Below are 20,048 nucleotides of genomic sequence, written 5' to 3'. Positions count from 1 at the left end.
GGGGTGGCGTGGGGGTGGGGATGGCGGGACAATAGCCCATGAGGGATTTGGCAGGAGACGTGCAATATTTACTGAGATAGACCATCCTTGCTGTCGTTTTGTTGGTGGATTACGATGGCCGTTTTCCCCGCGTTCCTCCATTTATTTATTTTTCCGATGGCGGGGGGGACGCGTTGGCACGCCGCTGCTTTGTGTGCCTTGCTTCACCTATGAAAAGGACACATTAAGGTGTTTCCATAAACCCCTGGATGACAAAGAAAGCGCCTTTCTGCTCGGCTTGTAGGCAACAATGACAGAAGCCTTTAAAACCATGATTTTCCCCCCCCCAACGATTGCAGAAGGCTTCCCCTAAAAGGAACTTAAATACATATCATTAAATCTAAAGCACTAAGCTCTGCTCCTGCTAACTATGCCACGCTTTTTGTTTCTGATAGTATTTGTCCATTGCAGAGCGCGAGTGAAGGATGCGGAGCCTCCCCCGCCTTCCTCCCTTTGTTTAAATGACAAAATGTTTCAATGTTTTTGTTTAGAAAATAAACCTTGGTGTTGTTTTTTTTTTCCAGCTTTTATTTTTATTTTGCATTTATCTTGGCGTGAAATCTAGGCTCCTCCTCTTCCCAGATCTTGGGAATCCATGTTCCTCGTGATCGCTTTTCCCTCCTTTATCTAAAAACGCAATGTTATTTTATAGTATTACTCTGAAAACATACCAATAATATTTTGAATTTGAGTATTTGGGGCTTCAGGATATTGCAATATTTTTTTTATAAGCGACGAATGAAAAGCGATGATTTAAGTGTGTAATGCACAATACAGATGCCATGCATTGTAAATACATTTCAGGGGCATAAAATCCAACACAGAGAGCCGGTGTTCCACGAAAGCTGGGAGTCCAAAAATAACTGTAAAAATGAATTGTCTGTCAGGATGAATCTCTCAGATCCTAGCCAATATTTGCAGGGTTACAGTGTACAACTGGGTTACTTATTGGCATAAATATCTCATTTTAAAATGCTGATGACAAAGTAAAAAAAAGAGGTGAAGGAGATATTTGACTGATTATTGGATACCATGGATTCCCCGCATTTAATTTCATACTTACATGCTATTTGCTTATCCCATGTTTATGGGTATGTGCTTTAGCTTCATATAAATCTCTCCTGTCTGTCTGTCTCGCCGTCTTCTTTTCTCTTCTGCTATCCCATCTGCTTCTCATGGTCCTTCTCCTGAAACCACATCACAGGATCCGATGGGGATAATGGGAATCCGCCTCTGGTCTCTATCATAAACATGCCAACGTGGGCTATTGTGTCGGGAGCCGGCGGTCACCAGATGGTGCTTGGTTGCCCAGGGTCTGTGTCGCTGGGTTTGGTCTCTCTGTAAGCCAGCAAGCCCTGTAGTGTTGTATACCCCCAAGATCTACCCACTCTAGTTAAAGATGGTGTAGGGGCATTGGATGATGGACCCCAGAGAGGAGATGCTTCTGGGAGCGTTCAGCTCTTTGCAGATATGAGCTGCCCTTGCAGAGCTGAGCTTTGTTAATTCCCGTGCTCAGCTGTGTTCACCCTGTCTGCATTCATGGGAAGGAAAATTAGCGTGTTAGCTTTTGTTTAAATGCTGTCCTCATGCAAAAAAAAAAAAAAAAAAGGGTCTGTGCCAGCTTGTGCAGACATCTCCCCTTGCTAGCTGTATGCACCAGGCTTGGGAAGACAGAGCAGAGATACTTCTGTGTCAATGGGACGCAGACAAAATCAAGACATCTCCTCTTGCCTGGGCTGCCAGGCAGCTGTGGAGTGTTCGCGAAAAGACCCTCTTGTGTGGATATTGTGGAGAGCAGCTGAGGCATGGGGCTTGTCCTGTGAAAAAATGTTCAGTGGGTCCAGCCAGGAGAAACTCAGGGTCAAATCCAGCTCTTCGTTTGGTGCCTGCATGTCCTCGTGAGGTCCTGGACGATGTTGTGCACGTGAGCTGCAGAGTGGGAATTAATGCAGAAATAAAGATTGAAAATAAAAACACTGAACACAGACAGATGGAGAGAGCCTGGCATAATTACATTTAGTAGAGGGCCGCCATGAATGAAACCAATTAAAGGAGAAGCGATGCTTGTATGAGAGAGAGGGGGGAAGACTGTATCTTCTCAGGCATCCACTGTCCAGTGGGGGTGAGTCCCTAGGTCATGTGTGAGCTTCTGCATGCTTAGCGGGACTTTGCTTTTCTGCTAGGGTGAAAAAGAAGGAAATGGGAAATGTAGGACGCTGGCAGGGCAGGAGCTGGCTTGCAGCCAGCCCCAGCCTCATGGTCCCCATTGTCTCATGGCTTTAATGCGTGCCTAGAAATCCAGTATTTAGGATTCAGGTTGCCATTGTAAAGCAGAAGGGTCGTGCTCAGCGCCGCTTGGCGTGGATTCCTCAGGCAGCTCTTTTGCCTGCGTGCCCTGCGCTGGGGCTGGCTTGGCAGAGGGACTTGGGTCAGGAGTGTGCGGGTTGCTGCCGCGTGGCCACGGTGACTTTGTGCTTTGGGGAGGATAGAGAAGAATGTCCAGGAAGCCACACAAAGGGCAAGGCATCGGAGCAGGTTTGCACAGGCTGAGCATGCCTTGTGGATGGGCTTGGCTGAAAACCTAGCAAGGCACACTTGCTTCAGGGCCCCAGAAATCGCCGTTTTCTATCCTTCCTCCCCTCTTCTGCCATCCTGTTCTCTCGGGTGGATGCCTTCTGGGTAGAACAGCAGCTGGCAAGGCTTGGCCAGAATGGCTCTCAGGGGCTTTATCACAAGGCTTGGGATTTGGGGTGTTTGTTGCAAAACCACAGCACCTGGAATCAAGGGCTGCTTGGAAGCTTCAGTCTCGCTTAAAAATAATCAAATGGTGCTAATGAGAAATGGGTTTATGGGCATCATTATTACAGGGAAAACTCTGGAAACAAGACAAAGACATGATTGGGCCTGGAATTACCAATCTGAAGAAAGATCCTCCAAATCCTTGGGTTTTTTTCAGAGTCAGCCTTAGCAATTTTGGGTAGTCATATTCCTGGTATTCAAAGCTGGAATATGGATGGAAGTATGGGATACTGCATAATATCGAACAGAGTGTGAAGGAGAGCCTGACAAATCCAAACATTGTGGTTTACATTGGGTTGGATGGGGGCTGGCTTGGATCCTGCTACATGTACTCATGACTGTTAGGAGTGGTCCAAGCCACTGGTTGTAGAGAAACTTGGAAGCAAAGGTCTGTAGCATGTGCTTCAGCCTCTGAAATGCAGTGATTGGTAATTCTGGTCCCAGCTGCCCTGTTCTGTAAAAGGCCAAGCAAGGGATGCCCATGTGTGTACATGCTTGTGGAGGTGGTGGAGACACGGCTGCACAGAGGCACACTGCCTTTTTAAAAACTTTCTTTGGACTCTGCTTAAACAGAGAGGTCAGCACTGTGCTTAGCGCCATGGAAGACTCTGCTTAGGAGTCTGAGGAGATGATGCTGTCCCTGTGCTGTCCTCCTGGTGCTGTGCAGGAGCTCCCTGGGTTGCTGCAGGCATGCTCCATCCAGGTTTCCACTCTGAGCAGTCTCGCAGGGTAATGTGCTCCTTCAGCCCATTTGTGATGTGTTGCATAGGCATCACCCTCACCCCGGTGGTCACATGTCTGAATGTGCTGTAACCAGTGTGGTTTTAAATTTATTTTAATGTGGAAATGTGCTGGAGCTCACCGAAGAGAAGGAAAACTGCAGGCGCAAGTCAGGACTTGTATGAGCTGGTCCTGTGGCTTCTGAGGTTCTTTCAGGTCTGTCTTTCTGCTAACAGCCCTCACTGTTCATCTGCAGCATTTACAGCAGTTCTGGTCCTGCAGTGTCCCCAGACCGGGCTTTTCCCGATGGGGTAGAACTGAGGAGCAGATTGGAAATGCAGAGTGCTAATGAGCGGGTGCTAGGCTGGGACCCATCATGTTGCCTGTGATCAGGCTCATGGGTGACGTGGCAGAACAAGCTGGGAGCTTGGGGAGGAAGCAAATGGTTTACATAGATAAGTGCTGGCTGGGGAGCCCATTAGGGCTTCCCTTGCAGAGGGAAGATGTTACCTGCAGCTTGCTGTGTCGCTGTAGTCTCTGACTGGTGGGCTCTCAGACTTCTGCCTCCTCCCATCCCAAATGCCAGAGGTTAAATGAGTGTCTGTGATTGCTGCAAGAGCTTAAGGATATGGTGACTCCACTCCCTAATCCACAGCTTGCAACATGACTTAGAGAAGGAAAGGCTTGGGCTACTTATCTTCATTTGTGCAAGGGCTAATTCTCCTGCCCCATTTGAGCGTGGGCCATTCGGAGCTGGCCACAGATGCCTGCTGCTTGCGGGATTCTCGTGCTGCCCACTGCAAAGGCAGAGCCCAGCTGCTGGGATTGCTGGTGCCACTGCTCATCCCGAATCACAGAATGGTGAATTTTCAGACCTGCATCCTCTGATCAGACCCTGTAAGTGTCACACTGGCAGGCAGAGGGGCACCGGGCTGTTCAAACCACACACCCCTGAGGGATCAGCTTTATGGCTATGTAGAATTACTCTGCGTTTTCTAGGCCACTTTTGAAAATGGCTGAAAATTTGCTTTCCTTAGCCTAAAAACTGAGCCCTCTCGTTGGCTCTGTAAGTGATGCGCAGGGACTTGAGATCTCCTGTGACATGAGAGCCTGATGAAGTTGGGAACAGCTCAGCAAGGGTGGAAATGGGTTTTGCAGGTCATTTTGAACACGGTCACGTTTGCTGCTGTTGTTCCCCTGTTTTGGGCACGGTGGTACCGTCCTCCCCAAACTCCCTTCTGCTGCCTGATGTGGGTCCCACAGAGGTGCACCAGGAGAGAGGTTTGGTGGCAGAGGGGACCTCAAGCCCTGGGGAGAAAGGGCATCTCTGCTGACCACCACTTGCTTTGCCATACAGCCCCGGGGAGCGGGAGGCTGCGTGACAGCGCGATGGATGCTCTCGGCAGGTCTCCTGCCTGCGGAGCCAGCGGTGACACATTGCTGACATGAACTGAGAGGAGATGCTGGCGTGAGATCCTGGTCATGTCAGCTGGCATCAGGTACCAGGCCTGGCCGTGGCCGCCAGCAGCTGCCCTGAGTGCTGGTGAACATGATCCGGAGCCAATCTCAGGGTGTCTGCTGCATGCCTGCAGCAAGGTGCTGTCCTAAAGCTCTCTGCAGCTCTCTGCAAATGCTGCTGGAGGGATACCGGCGTGGATGTGCTGGGCTTGCAGTCAGATGACGGGTGCCATCTTTGCAGGGTGCAGGCACAAATGTTTCAGGGGGATTTGCTTCCCTACAGATCCTATTGCTCTCCGGGGAAGATGGGAAAACTCTGGTCCTGAAGGGATGAGCGCTGTCTGTACTTTGATGGCAGACGTCCCAGGAACCATAGGGAAAAAAAGACACCCACTGATTTTTTCATTTCTCCCCGTTTCTGTCTGCCTATCAGCCTGTCAGCTCGCTAGATGCTAATCCACGGCAGCAGCAGCACAAATAAAGCTAGACTGGAGGGATGCTAATTTATGCCTGGATTTCATGCTTTGTTTTACTTCCACACTTTATTGGACGGGGTAGGCTTTGTGAGTGACGTAAAATGTCGTGTGCAGTCTACCCGTGGCAGGTTCCTGCACATGCAGCAGGAGAAGTTCATTTCTCTGTATTGCTGCAGCTTTGCACGTGGCCTTCTCTGTCTCCCTGGGTATTTTAGGGAGGTTGCTTCTGCTGAGCTGCCATCTGATGAGGACTCATTCTAAATTTTGTCGTGTTGCACTGAAAGCCAGGGGTGTATTTCCAGTCTCATCTTGCCTTCTCTGATGGTGCCAGCGTTTATGCATCTAAACTGTAATTTTTTACGCTCTAACTGGGGAACCAGACTACAGCCTCTGCAATTTGCATGAATAAATGTCATGTAAAACCATCTGCTCGTGGACAGTGACCAGCTGAAAAGTTATGTTGGGAGGCAATCCGTTCAGAGCGATCTGCAGATCTATTTAATGAGATGTTGAGATTTACACGCCTCCGTGTCTGAGAGAAGGGGCAGGGGTAGATAGATTTAAAGGCAGGGATAGATAGATTTAAGGTCACAGAAGCACTCTGTGCCTTCCAAGCCCGTCCTGCGGTGGAGGTGACCCTACCTGGGTGGTGCAGGGGAGGAGGTCCGCCCGCACTTTGAAAGGCACTGTCTTCAAAAAAGGTAAAATGTAGAGTATATTCAATTAAGTGTTAATAATGAAGGGTCTTGTGTAGCTTCTTGCAAGGTTATTGCAAGGGATCCACGCTGTGACCCTTGGGGTCTTTGAAAGGCAGGAGCAGCCTGCAGAGACATGTGTTGAAGGATGCTGAGGTCTTTGGCTCCCATTAGAGGTAAAGGGAAGGAGATGCCCACATCTCACTGCGTCACCATGCTCAAGAGGCTGGTGCCGACCTTTCCCTGCAGCCAGGGCTTTGTGAGCCAAGTGGAAATTCTGTGGGTAAGGAAGGAACAGCCAGGAGAGAGCTGGAGAGGTCTCTGAAATGGTCACGCTGGCTGGGATCTACCAACCCCTCTGCTTTTGTGCTCAACTCCTTCCCGACTCCTTCAGAGCAAGGCAGGGAGAAGGGCCCAGGGATGGCTCTTGTACCAAGCTCTGCTCTCAGCCACACCGGGTTCAATCCTAAGCGAGGCTTTAATTGCATTCAGTAAAATCTGCCCAAATTTACAGCATGGAAATGAGAGCAGAATTGCAAGTGTCCTTGTTTCTCGGTGCCGTCAAATAGCTTTTCTCAGCCTTGAGTCCTGGCAAGCTAATCTCTGTAGAGTTTTATTTCATATGGTGTCTGCATTGCCCTATTAAAACCACAGCTCTGTTCCCGATTCTGTACATGTCAAGTGCATATCCATGTGTATTGGAGCAGAGGGATGTGGCAATAAAACTGTTCATGACTACTTGTTTGGATAAAAAGCACAGATTTGCTTACTTGGCAGTAGCTTCCCCTTTTTAGCAGAAATATTTGCACAGCGACTTTCATTTTGTCACAGTGGTCATGGGAAGGATGCTGCACTGCCACTCAGCTTCTTGGGTTTCTGTGTGCGGTTTTGCCATGGCTTGTTGGTAGCCATGTCCAGAAATCTCCCGCGGCAAACAAAAGAGCTCCAGGCGGTGGTCTGGCTGCAGGAGCCGCGTGATGGGAGCTGGGCTTCCTCCAGCCCCCAGACCTCTGCCGCAGCGAGGCAGGGCTCTGCTGGGCTTGCATCACAGCTTGTCTCCTTTCTGACTAAGCTGACGGACAGGAATAGCTTCTTACTCCTAAGGTGCATCTGTTTCTGGAGGAGGACGTGGGTTGTGGCATTTGTGTTGGCAGCTTGTGCCGTGCTGCTCGGCGAGGCTTCTCTTTGGGCTGCTATCTGCTGGGTTGGGGGGGACCTGTGAGCAGCACCGCACCTCGCGGCGCACGCGAGCACCAGAGGTGTACGGAGGTGTTCGCCTTTGTGCGGGTCTCGGAGGTCTCTTTGTTTTGTCTCCCTCCGAGTACCTTGTGCAGATGCATTTGCATATATGGAAAACGTTGTCATCATCTCCTCCCCCTTCCCCGGCTCACGCTGCTCTGCCGACTCGTGGGCATTTCCAGCTGAACGGTGCTGCCGAGCCCAGCCAAGCATGTGGGGCTGGGGGCTAAGCCCTGTCTGCTGCTTCCTTCCCCAGAGGGCAGTGGGCCGGTTGGGGGGCGGTCAGGACATCAGGGGCATTTTTTCTTAATTTTCTCTGACTTGCCGTAGGAAGATGGTCAGGTCCTGAAGGGTTGTTCCCTCAGCCCCCAGCCCCGACCCCCTCTGCTCCCTCCCTCCATTCTCACGCTGGCAGCAGCGCTGCAGAAAGCATCCAAACCAGTCTAATCCAAGTTCAAACCATTTTTGTCCCTATCCAGAAAGCCTGGGAGCGGTCCCACCGACAAATCCCTCGCTCCGCCGGCCACCATTCACCCCCACAAAGACGTCCTGTACGGGACACATTCAGTCCCTAATCCTCTCTAAGGTGCTGCAGGCTCTTCTCTTCCCAAACCCACACCTGCTCCTGGAACTCGAACGCTCCGAGGTTCGTCCCCGTGCTCTGCAGCCTCCGCGGGGACAGGCTGGGCCATCGGAAGAAGGGGGTGGAGGAGAGCCGGGGCAGCTGCGGGGCTTGTGTTAGTAAACACTTCCTTGGGTTCACATTTTAATTCCTTGCCCCCCTCCCCATCTTCTCCCCCATCCTTTCCCTTTTCTGTACGCTCACACAATGAGACCATTGTCAAGGGGTGATTTGAATGAGGGGTCTCGGGCATGTTCCCAGCATTGTCAAACAGAGTGGGAAAAAAACCACAACTCCAGCCCAGCCAGGAGGACCGGACCAGACTGAGACAGATGCCTAAATTAGTGACAAAGCCTTTTGAATGTCCCCCCTAGACAAGGGTTGCCTTGTGCGTGTGTGCGTGTGTGTGTGCATGCTCGTGGGTGTGTATTTGTGGCTGGGTGGCAGCTTGCATGTCTCCCCATGTTAATTAGTTTTGCATGCATGTCTGATAAGGTGCCAATGAATATATTTGTCCTTCCATTGGCGAAAGCTGTCTCGGCGGCAGGGGAGATGCGGGGCGCTGGGGGTGTGCTGAGCGCAGCCCGGGGTAATTGAGCTGTGCGGGGCTGGAGGAGAAGGGCTGAGAGCCCGGTGCATCAGCGGGGCCGGGCTTCCCAGCCATGGGTCGGCTGCCTTCTTTGCAAATTGCAGAGAGTTTAAAAAAGAACTGAAGCTTTTTTTTGGTTCACTGGGTCTTTCTGTTCGTCTTTACTGATTGTCTGGCTGAGGGTCTGTGGGCTCTTTCTTCTCCTTTGCCCTGTGTCTCTCTCTCAAGTCCCTTAAAAGGTGTTTATTTCCAATGGGTTTGTATCCATCTTTGTATGTACACATACACATGCAATCACTCACACAAAGCCCCAGCAACAAAACCTCAGCCTGCTTCTCCAGCAAGGCAGCCGCATCCACTGCCAGCTACAAAGCATGGGAAGGAGCGGAGCTGGGGTGTGCAGGGCATGGAGCAGTGGGAACAGGAGCTGGAGAGACAAAGGCAGTGGTGCTACCAAGGATTTATCAACATTTGCTCAGGACAGAGTTATTAATTACAAAGATAAAAGTCTTTCCGCTTCCCCAGCATAGGGACCAGCACATAGTGTAATTCCTAGAGTGTATCCATCCATCCGTCCGTCTGTCCATCCATCCACCTTCCTGCATTCTTCAGATTCACACAAGAATCCATAGGATGTAGAGATGTAAACACCAGTTCATGTCTAATTAGGGGTTTTTTTTGCATCCTTCCACTTAAACCAACAAGACTCGAGAGCCAGCATACATTTATTGAGCAAGAGGAAGCTCTAGAATGGCCAGAGATGCCTTCCCTCCCTGTGCCCCCCTCTGCTGCTGAGCAGCTGCTGTGCTGAAAGAGCAGGGAATTACATGGCTGAGCAGCGACTGCCACAGGGCTGCTCTGAAGCGAAGGTCATTTGGGGAAGTTTTGCTGCATGCAGGGTTTGGTGGCTTTGCTTTCTCTTCTATGCTTGGTTCCCGGCATGCGTGCTGAGGGTGTGGAGAGCAGTGAGGCTGGTTCTGGTTGGGAGATGGCTTGGTTGGAGCAGCTGAGCGTAGGGCGAGTGCCTCGAAATCAAAGAATCGTAGAATAACCCAAGTAGGAAGGGGCCCATAAGGATCATCGAGTCCTCCCAGCTGTTGGAACAGTAGGCATGGTGGGCAACTCTAAGCACTCCTGGGGAGCGTGCAGGAAAAAGGGACCCCCACGAAACGCAGATTGGAGAACAAAGGCAATTTCGTGTGGCTTATCAGCGGTGCCTAATTGCGCAGGGTGAATAATGAGCGGTGGGGGAGGCAGCTCTGCTGTCCTCCTGACAGGCTGCAGCCCGTGTCTGGAGAGCCCGAGTCAGTGCCAGCACATGGTGGGGGTCCTTGGAGAGGGCCAGCCCCGTCCTCTGCATCTGTGCCCCTTTCAGAGCCACTGGGGCTCCTCTGTCACAAAGCCACTGTGTTAACCCCACATCAGAGAATCACAGAATTGTAGGATCGTGGAATCATGAATCACAGAATGGCTTGGGTTAGAAGGGACTTTAAAGATCATCCCGTTCCAGCCTCCTGCCATGGGCTGGGTTGCCAGTCACTAGAACGTACCCTATAAACCAAAGGGGAATGTGCCGTTGGAAGAGGTCACTGCGCATGTGCTTGGACCCGTTGTTGGCCTGCAGAGTGCATGCGTTTTCCACAGCTGACCCTGGTGCAATGTGGCCTTTAATGGTGAGGAAGAACTGGGGAATGGCCTGCAGGACGGTGCCCTGTCCCTGCACAGAGGCAACACTGCAGACCCCTCCAGTCCATCTCCCACCCCTCCACCCCACTCTGTGCACCCCCCACCCGCCGTTCCCTCATTCTGCTCCCAACCCCGTGCAGGGCCATGGAAACCGCTTTGTCAGAGCTCCGTGCCAGCCTGATCTGCAGAAGAGCTTTTTTTTTTTTCCCCGTTGGGATGACTATTCCCACACAAGCAAAGCCTCTTAATGAATCCGTGGCAGCAAAGTAGGTGAGGCGCTCGCCCTGCCAAGGCTGCTTGGCACGGCTGGAGTCACGTAATCGTGCTCAGCTGCCAGCGGGGACAGAGCAGGAAGAGTTAACGTGGGGACAGCGTGGGGACAGCTAATCCCAGCAGGACGGGTGGCACAGACCTGTCCTTCCTCACCTCCTCCTCACCGCAGCCCACCTCTTCCTCTCCCACCTCCTCCCTTCACTCATTTCTCCCATCTCCATCACATTGTCACTCCTCCCCCGGCCCCTCCCGTGCCCCGCTCTCTCCATCCAGCACGTTCCCCTCCCGCACGCTCCGAGTGGGAGCCAGGGGCTGTGCGTTTGGGCTGCGGTGGAGGTCACAGCTATATGGGGATTGTTTAAAAGAGATTTGCCCACATCCCAGCCCATGTGACCAGCCTCAGCTGCAGGTCTCTCTTTCTTAATCTGGAGATAAGCGTGATTATCCGAAGAAGGGCTGTTCGGAGCTTTGTAACTGTGACAGGGGAGCTTTCAAGTCGCACTTTGCTGGCAGAGCAGCGTTTAAAGCCGGGGAATCAGATTCCAAGCGTGGCTTTGCATCTCTTTGCTGCTGGGAGCATGGCGCGGGGCTGGCAGCAGGGATGGGAGCTTTATTAGGACTTTGCTTATGATGCGGAAAAGGAACCGGGGGAGGGAAATGGGGAGGAAAAAAAATCCCAATTCACCATTTCCCAATCGGTGGGGGAATCGCAGCGATGCTCTGCTTCCAGGAGGGCAGCGGGGTCCCATTGGCCTCACATCTGGGGAGCAGTTTGGTGGCCAGGAGGTTCTGCTGCTTTCAGTGCCATGCAGCATGGGCGCATTGTGTCTCTTTGCTCTGCGTCCCCGTCCCCATTGCACAAGAGGTCCCCAGGGCCCTGTTTGGAAATGAAATGCTTGTGGCAGCTGGGGATGCTGTGCCTGGCTGTCCCCTGGACCCCATTCACGGCAAAGCCTGCTGGAGGTGCGTCTTGGTGGGATGTGGGGACGTGGCAATCGTGTGGTTTAATGTCATGTCTTGCCATCTCGTACCAAGGGCACAGTCCCCAAAGGCTTCTTGCACCAGGACAAGCGTCAAAATAGGGTTTAGTGGAAATGTTTCGCCGTAGAGCAGGCGCTTCTCTGCTTCTATTTGTAGAATAAAAACTCCAAGCAGAGACTCATCAATGCGTCTCCTTTGATGGAGATGGGTCAAGGAGAAAGAAACCTGGATCCAAGCCAGGGGCTGGAATCTGGGTCGAGGCTGAATGAGGACTGAGTGCCAGCAGCGCTCTGGCCCGTCGCTCGGGCAGCACTCGCTGTTCTTGCTGTATCCTCCTTGGAAGGGGTTCAGCTTCAGGCCAGCCTGATCCAAAGGACACCTGAACAATCCCCTCCTGCTCGCACCCACTCATTGCTAGAGCTGGTGAGAATCTGCAGCCCCTTCTCCTGGGTTTATTTGCGGGGAGCAATTTCTTGCTTGTGTCTCATGATGCCAAAAGAAATCAGATGTCCTTCTTCCTCTTCCATGAAGGCACATCTTCTCTTTGCATAGTTTGGCCATGGTGGGTGTCCAGCCTTAAAGCAGCCCAGGTGAGAAGTGGGGCAGGATGCGTATAGGGGTGGAAATGTGTGTCTGTGGGGCTGGCAGCTCACTGTACCTCCAGCAGTTGCAGGAGGGAAGCGGTTGCAGATGCATCATCTCGAGCATGAGCTCTGCACTATCTATCTCCTACGTGGTCTGCTGTCCCCAGAGCCCCATGCAGCTGGTCTGTGGGTGGGAGCTCTGTTTTCCTTGTACCCCCGTGAACTTGATTTTTTGTTATTTTTCTCTGCGTGCCGCTTACATGAATCCTCTTCAGTGCCTACAGCTTATTCCATGGCTTTACCGAGGATCTGGCCAACATATGTAGCCTTCCTCTAGGGCACAGCTCTTTGAGAAGCTCGAAGCTGGACACAGCATGTTTTCCCAGTGGCTGCAGGGCTGAGCAGCCCAAATCCCGCATTGCACAGATCCCACACGTGCCCTGGGTGGGGGAGAAGCAGAGCTCCCCCCGCTCCTGGCAGCCTGGCAGCGGCAGAGGGAACGTGGGCAGGAGCACGGAGGTGTTGGCGGGTGCGGGCAGGAACACACGTGTGCTGGGACAGCCGTGCCCATCTGCACCGGCACGGTCACACGTGTGCCTGCGTGGCAGACCGTCCCCGTGCACCTCACCTGCCTGAATCCGTGGGGAGCAGGGGGAGAATGAGGCATCCCCTTTGAGAGCCTTTTAAATAGGATTGGATCTCTAAGAGAAAGGATTGAATTGATTGCAGGGGTTGAGTTATCTGCTGGAGGTTTCTGCCAGCTTTTGGGCACGCACAGGCTCAGAATGGCCAAGGTGGGAAGGAACTGACAAGCATTGGTGTGTCAAAGCAGGACATGAAGAACTAGAGGCCGCGTCCCCAGCTCACCCCAGCCTGGCACAGGGGAACATCTCAGTTCTGCAGCCTTCTGGGGCCAGCTCTTCTCCAGCAGTGACTTTGCCTCCTCCTATTTGCAAGTCCCCAGCACGTTTCTGACTTGCCCTGACAGTGGCCAGGGACAGCCAGACAGCCCTGCAGAGCCCAGGCATGCCAGGACCTGAGCTGCCCTGAATGGAGAGCTTCTTCTGGGCTGAGGAGGATGGAGGGATGTGAGGTAGGGTGATGCTGCATAAAGCAAAAGGGCGGGTGGGTCTCAGTGGAAGTGACCGAGAGATTTGGAAGATGGGAGCAGGACAGAGGGGACCAAGCTGGGGCCTCAAAGGGTGGTTCCCCAAAGGTGAGCTGAGCCCAGCAGCCAGGGCAGGGTGTGGCAGAGAGCAAGGGGACCTGTGAAGGAGTGCGGTCATGCCATGAGGAGTGGGAGAGCGGCTGCAGGGCTGGAGGAGGAGCTGACACAGGAGTGACATGCAGCTGTGTCACCTGAGTGTCCCCTGTCACGGCGTGGGGCAGTTCCAGGCCTTGCTCTGTTGCTGTCCCTTGGGGCCATTTGCTACAGAGCCCCCAGCACCTCGATGCATGAGTCCACTTTTTGTGACAGATAAAAACCAAAAGATTTGACAAAAATATATATATATATATATATATTTTTTTTTTTGCTCACCACCTCATTGCCATAGTAACAGAGGTCCTGAGGACACCTCCATGAAGTAGGTCACCGCAGACCCCGATTTGCTGCTGCTCAGGGCCAGTGCCGGGCATCCCCAATGGTACAGGCATGGCTGGGCTGAAAACGTACCCTGCAGTGGGGTACCCATGGCCATGCCCTGCTGGGGACACCGTGACATCACCCAGGTGCCACTGAGGGCCGTCCCATGCCCGGACACCGAACGTGGGAAACTGGCGTCCCTCCTGTTGGTGTCCCCAAGTCAGGGCTCCCTCCCATCCCCCTCCGCCTCCCTCCCCCCTTTCACTGGAGCCTCTCTCCTCCTGATTTGCATAATTTTCCATTTTCAGTGTCCCCTTTTCTTTTTCTCCTCTCCATATGGTGCGTCCCCTTCTCTGCCTGGTGCAGGAGCCCTCCTTAACAAGCTCGGCAAAGCCCTCTCTCTCAGGGGCTGCACATGAAAGATGCTCTGTAAAAACAGAGGCCGGCAAGGAGCCCTCCCCCTCTCCCCCTTGATTTATAAGGGGCCGGGATGTGGGAACGTTCCTGGGTCGTGCTTTGGAGCCGTCGGGTGTTTGCAGCCGTCTGCAGTGCCTGTTTGCTCCATCCATTCAGCGCAGACCCCTACGGCTGGCGCTCCCCGCGTCTTTCATCTGCAATGCAAAAAGAGTGGTGGGGAAAGTTGGTGCCTCTCCTGCATGCCCCAGCCTTTGCTTTCAGCTGGTGAGGGATGCTCTGTGCCTGCTGCTTCGGGGATGGGCTGTGCCCTTGCCGCTGCTGCCCCACCTGAGACACAGGTGACAAAAGTGGCACAAGTGAAACAGGTGGCACGGCTGGCACAAGCTCCCTGACCAAGCAGCGTTCGCCATTCTTTCACCATTCATCATCATCTCCATCCCGGCCTGGGTTTTCCCACCACCCCGCGGAGCTTCATCCCCAGCAGCCCCACGGCAGTATCTAAGCACGGACCCCACTGCCACCCCACTGCCACCCGCGGGGATCCCACCAGTGCCGTGCTGCCGGGCAGAGGGTGCCGGCCCAGCACTTGACGGGTTAAGCCGGTCTCCAGCTAATTTCTCCCAGCGCTCCCCTCCTCCTCGCACTTCTGTATGCAGCAGGCAGGGCCTCCGCGCAGGTTCCTGCACTGAGCTGTTGCCAGGGGAGTAGTTAGGCGAGTCTGAGCTATGCGGGGAAAAGGCCCGGGCTGTCAAAGTGTCTGAGATGAACCATAGCCCGGTCCCCCTGCAGCTGGGCCCAAGCATGCATCAGCCCTTGTTTGGAGCCTGGGAATGGCAAAGCCCAGGGAGGTTCAAGGGCAAACTTGCTATTCATTAGTCAGGGGTCCTTGACGTTCCCACTCTCTGTCTCCCTTCTTCTTCTTCTTCTCTTTTCTGTCCCTCTTTTGACAGATTCCTGGGTGCTTTGGGGGGAAAGCTCCCCTCCTCCTCCTCGCCCCGCCAAAAGCCCTCCCCATAAAATTCCTGGCAGACAGGCAGGGGGACAACAATGACGGCACCGAGAGCCGCATCCCGCGGGCATCCTCTGCCCCCCGGTGCCGTGCACGATGCACTCGCTCCACGCGAGCTGCACGTCGCCCATGTTTTATCATTGCGATGCTCACAGGAAATTGTAACTTGAGATAAGAAAATGTCAGCGGTATTCTCCTCTCACTGAGCCCAAAGCGCCACGAAGTTCCTCCATCGGAAATGCTACCACGTGCCCAGGTGCATAGGGCGGGTGTGGGATGGAGGGAGTGGTGCTGGAGATCATAAAGGTTGGAAAGACCACTAAGATCATCCAGTCCAAGCACCAACCCATCACCACCACGCCCAGATAGAACCCACTCCCACTGCACACAGCGCTTCATTGCTTGAAGAATCCAAATCTCACTTGTAATTACCCAAAGCAAACAACACATGGTCTTAATTTCAAATGATTTTTCCCTCCCCAGGCCCCCGGAGCAGAACGGAGGTGTAATGCTGAGGAGCTGCAGGGGAGAGCGCAGCTTTGGTCACATTGGAGTTGGAGGTCTTGAACCAGGGAGGAGGTAGGAAGGCTCTATTTGCATGACAGCATGCGTGTGTGCAAAAAGAAAGATATCGGGGGCTCGCAAAATGCAGTCGGGGATGGAAGGGAGGAAAAAACAGGAGGGGGAAGGAAGGGAGGGCCAAGAAATCGACAGTGAATAAGGGTTTTCAATGTAACAGCCCGGCGCAATTAAATTGTCCAGAAAGTTTCTCCGCACCGGCGGAGCGGGGCTGAGCTGGGGGAGGAGCAGAGCCCCTCCTTCCTGCCCGGCCCCAACAACGGGGCTTTGGCACACAGCAGTGGGCCCGTCAGGCAGAGCCGCCTGCGTTGGCGGGCTGGCACTGGGGGTTCCACTATCGAGGGTGCTGCTATTGGGGTGCCATCACTGGGGTTGTCACTATTGGGGGTGTCTTTGTCGGCGCCGGGTTCCATCCAGCCGGCTCCTCCAGCCCCTCCTGCCCCAGTTACCCAGTGCTGGGAGGTGCAGACCCGCAGGTGGGTGGTGTCCCGTAGCAGCGAGCGTCCTCTTCATTGGCACATTAATTGAGTTTCTCAGTAGTTCGAAGCAAGATCATGCGGCGCTGCCCAGGGCACCAGCGTGGGTTTTCCCCGGTGAGCACGATGGCTGGGTATCCCCCTCCCCTCCTGGGCTTGGGGATGTGCCCACCACCCTTTGTGTCCCATCAGATGGGGACGTTTGGGGTGGCTTTGTGTTATAGAGGACAACGCGGCATTGGCCGCTCCCCTGCTTCCCAAGCCTGGCTGCGTGCTCCCTGCACACACACACGTGCGTGGGGTCTGCCCTCTCTGTGAGCCGTCCCAAAACCAACGCACGTGGGCTGGACTTTTCTTCTGCCCCTCTACCGCGTAGGCTCTTGTCAAAGTTGAGCAAGAGAAAAGGGATTTTCCTTGGATTCCCACCAAGAGCCCTATGAATACTGCAATAAAGGGGTTACAGGAGATAACTATTTTTAAGAGGGAGAGAAAAAAAATAAAAAAATAAAAAACCACCCATGGAAATTGCAGCCCGGACCCCAGAGTGTGGAGTATTTGCACAGTTCAAAGAGTGGCGGCGGTTCACGCAGCCGCAGCCCGGGAGCGCGGCGCTGCGACCTACGGCGGATCGCATGGCGCCTGCTCCCAGGGCGCCTCATTAGAGCCACGCCGAAGATTTATCTCTTAAAATGGGCTCGCAAATATTTTATAAAATTTGCAATATTTCATAAAATTACGATGTGGCGCACTAAAAAGAATAAATGAGCCGGCTGATGGTGCCTTTTGCGCCCTAGATCCAAGCGCGTGGAAGAATTAGAGGTGTATTTGTCTTTGCTCTTCCCAGCACAGCAGTTTATAAGCAAAGCAAAGGGAGGATGGCGAAGGACGGGGCTGGGCTGCATGCTAGGGGCCCGTGCCTGTGGATAATGCAGAGAAAATGGAGGAAAACTCAAGGAAAAGGGGGAAGAACACGCTATAGGGTGTGGGGTGAAAGCTACAGGGAGAGCCATGGAGGGGACGATGGCACTTTGGCTCAGCATCACGGCTTCGGCCGCAGCTCCGTGCCTCATAGGTATCACTTTCCACAGGCAGCCAAGGGCGCTGAGGGCAGGGAAAGTTAACGTGAAGATTAAAACATCAGAGGGCTGCTCCTTTAGTGGCTCTGACATGCAGAGTAATCCCATGCCCCAAAGCCTACGGGGAAGGACAGGCAGCAGCCCCTCGGTGGGGCCGGGGGAGTGCGGGGCCACGGCTCCGTGGGTCGGGAAGGGGTGGGGTGACACGGGGCGGGATGGCAGCGGGTGACGGGGTGAAAACGGGGATGGGGTCGAGGCCTCGGTCCGCCCGTGCTCCCGGTTCTGTCCTCAGCTTCTACAGTTCTGTGCGCTGATGGAGCGAAGAGATAGTAACCTGTGTGCTTTTCCTTTCCTTCCTAGATCCCAGTGAGAGGAGAAGGGATGTCCTAAGCCTGAGAGCTCCTTCCTGGCTGCCCTCTGCCTGCACTCTGCCCATTGTCTCAAGGATTCTCCAGGAGGGGCCCAACCTGCAACGGCACCAGCAAGAGGCAGTGTTGGCTCCTGGACGTGGAGGGGTTCTGCAGAGCTTCACACCTGCGGGGAGGGAGCCAGGGCTCCGTGTAACTCCTGTATGTCACCTCCAGGACCCAAATTCCCCTGGGCAGAGGGGTGTGAGCGCTGTCTCAGCTGGGTGTGGGGATGTTGGTGGGAGCAGGAAGGAGGTGTGAGTGGGATGGATGCCGTGTTTAGAGGCTCTGCTCATGGAGCAGAGCTTGGCCCACACTGTCCATCCACGGGTGCGTGATGGACTCACCATGGACTGACCGTGCCCGGTCTGGGCAGCATTCCATTGCACTGTAAGAAAAACGCACTGTAATTCTCCTCTATTAAAACCAACCCCACCCCATGCGCTGTTGCAAATAAACACTCCTTTCTGCAAAAGCGAGCTGTGTGATGTGGTGCAGTACTGAGGCGGAGGAGGCGATGGGCATGGGGCTGCCTGCAGACACATCACGGGGAGCACGGGAGCGGCCCAGAGCCGAGCGCCGCGCCGTGCCCGAGCCAACGATCTCTATTTGGTCTGAGCCCTGTCTGGGAAGTCGCCGTTAAACCCAATGCAAACAGCCCCTGTGAAAGGGCATAATGAATATGTCTCCGGAATGATTTGGAGCTCCTTCTGCTTGCAGAGCGGGGTTCCCCATTGTGCCCGGCTCCCGGCGTGCTCTCGGCAGAACACGCGAGGTGGCTGCTTTCCCAGCTGAAACCCGAAAAAAGCAAACAATGGGTCAAGGCCCGCATTGTGCGAGCCCAGGCAGGCAGAAGGAGCGCAGCCCGGCATGGCCAAGTTCAAGGCTGGGCAGGGGGCCGGGCGCGCGGGGATGCTAATGGGGCCGCGCTGAGCGGGGGGGAGTGGGGGCTCTGCGTGCCATTATCCTAAAAGCACCTTGCAGGGTAGCAGTGGGGGTGATTGCCCGCTGTAGCAAGGGGTGCTGATGGTGCCGGGAGGGATTTGGGGTGCTGGGATGACTGGGGGCGGCGTTGCTTGCCGGGGGGTGGTCTAATGGGGTGGGTGAGCGCGACCGCCAGTATTGACATTGCAGGTGGATATCAGTGGGGAAACTGGTGCTGGAGAGCTGCAAATAGATATTGTGGGGGAAAACGGTGCCACAGGGACAGGGGGACGCACGGGGAGGGGATGGCACGGTGCACCACTGCCCACGCCGTGCCTGCAGGATGGGGCTGCTTTTGGCATCTCTGCCTGCAGAGGATGCGGGCACGGCTCAGCCCCTCCCGGCAGCCGCCCCCCCTCCCCGCATCCCTCCCTTTCCCCGCCGGTTCCCCCGTTGCGGCGCGGCTCCCCCCGGCCCGGATGAAGTGTGTGGAGACAGGCGGAGCGGCCCGTGGAAAAACACCATGGAGGGCCCGCACAAAGGGGGTTTTATTCAAATTTGTTTAGAGTTTAGCGGATTTGCATGAAAAATGTGTGAGAAAAGCCGGCTCCAATGACCTCATCCCCAGCTGCCATTAATGTTCAATTAAGTGCTGAATAGCGGCAAAGGGGGGACCGGCCGGGACGTGCAGAGAATCCAGGCTCGGGCGCAGACTGTGAGAACCGGGCGGCCCCCCCCGGCCGTCTGGCAGCCCCTCCCCGGGCGCGGCGCCCCGACGGGATCTCCCCGCCGCCCCCCTCGCACCGGGAGCAGCGCTCAGCCCTCCGAGTGCCCCCAGCTCGGCCTGAATCGAGGGGGACCCCTCTGGGGGGGTGTCTGGGAGGGGGCGATGCCCGCCCGAAGCTGTCGGCCGGGGCCCGGCCGGGGCAGGGCCGCTCTCCGCTTTGCAGACGGTGTCAGAGCCCAAGTTCAAGTCCACGCCGAGGGGCTCTGCCCCGGGATTCCCAGCTCCTTCCCATCCTCCGCCTTTTGTTCGCCTCTGACAATTGCTCTTTATTTCTTACACACCCCCCAGCCTCCCCCCACCCCCCCGCCTTCCCGCACTTGGCACCGTTTAGCTGTCTGCCTGCAAACTTAACAACCCCGGTTCTTGGTATAAGCACTCCAATTCCCCCTCTTTCCCCGTATAAACGCAGCTCTCCCCGGGTGCGGCCCCCCCCCCGGCTCCACGCACCGGCCTCTGCCCGTCGCGTACAGCCGCGGCCGGAGCGAACTTACTGCTCTGGGACACACGGGAGCGAACCGGATCCGCACAGCCCCCCCGGAGCCGCCCCCAGGCCGTGCTGCCCCGGGACAGCGCTCAGGTAAGGGACCCCCACCCCATTGGTGTGATGGGGCGCTGGCACGGGCACGT

The 20,048-nt window shown here is 54.7% G+C and overlaps 1 long non-coding RNA gene across 1 annotated transcript in view; it reads left to right on the top strand.

Moving 5' to 3' along the window:
- Window positions 1–18,172, top strand: part of LOC110403925 — a 32,126-nt gene extending 13,954 nt beyond the window's left edge. The window contains exons 3-4 of the long non-coding RNA XR_002441914.1: window positions 15,656–15,751; window positions 17,664–18,172. This is a non-coding gene — a long non-coding RNA (uncharacterized LOC110403925). The remainder of the gene's footprint in view (window positions 1–15,655; window positions 15,752–17,663) is intronic.

This window comes from Numida meleagris, chromosome 9 (assembly GCF_002078875.1).
Source record: "Numida meleagris isolate 19003 breed g44 Domestic line chromosome 9, NumMel1.0, whole genome shotgun sequence".
NCBI lineage: Eukaryota > Metazoa > Chordata > Aves > Galliformes > Numididae > Numida > Numida meleagris.
Note: the sequence above shows the minus strand (reverse complement) of the source record. Positions and strands in the feature narration are given on the sequence as shown.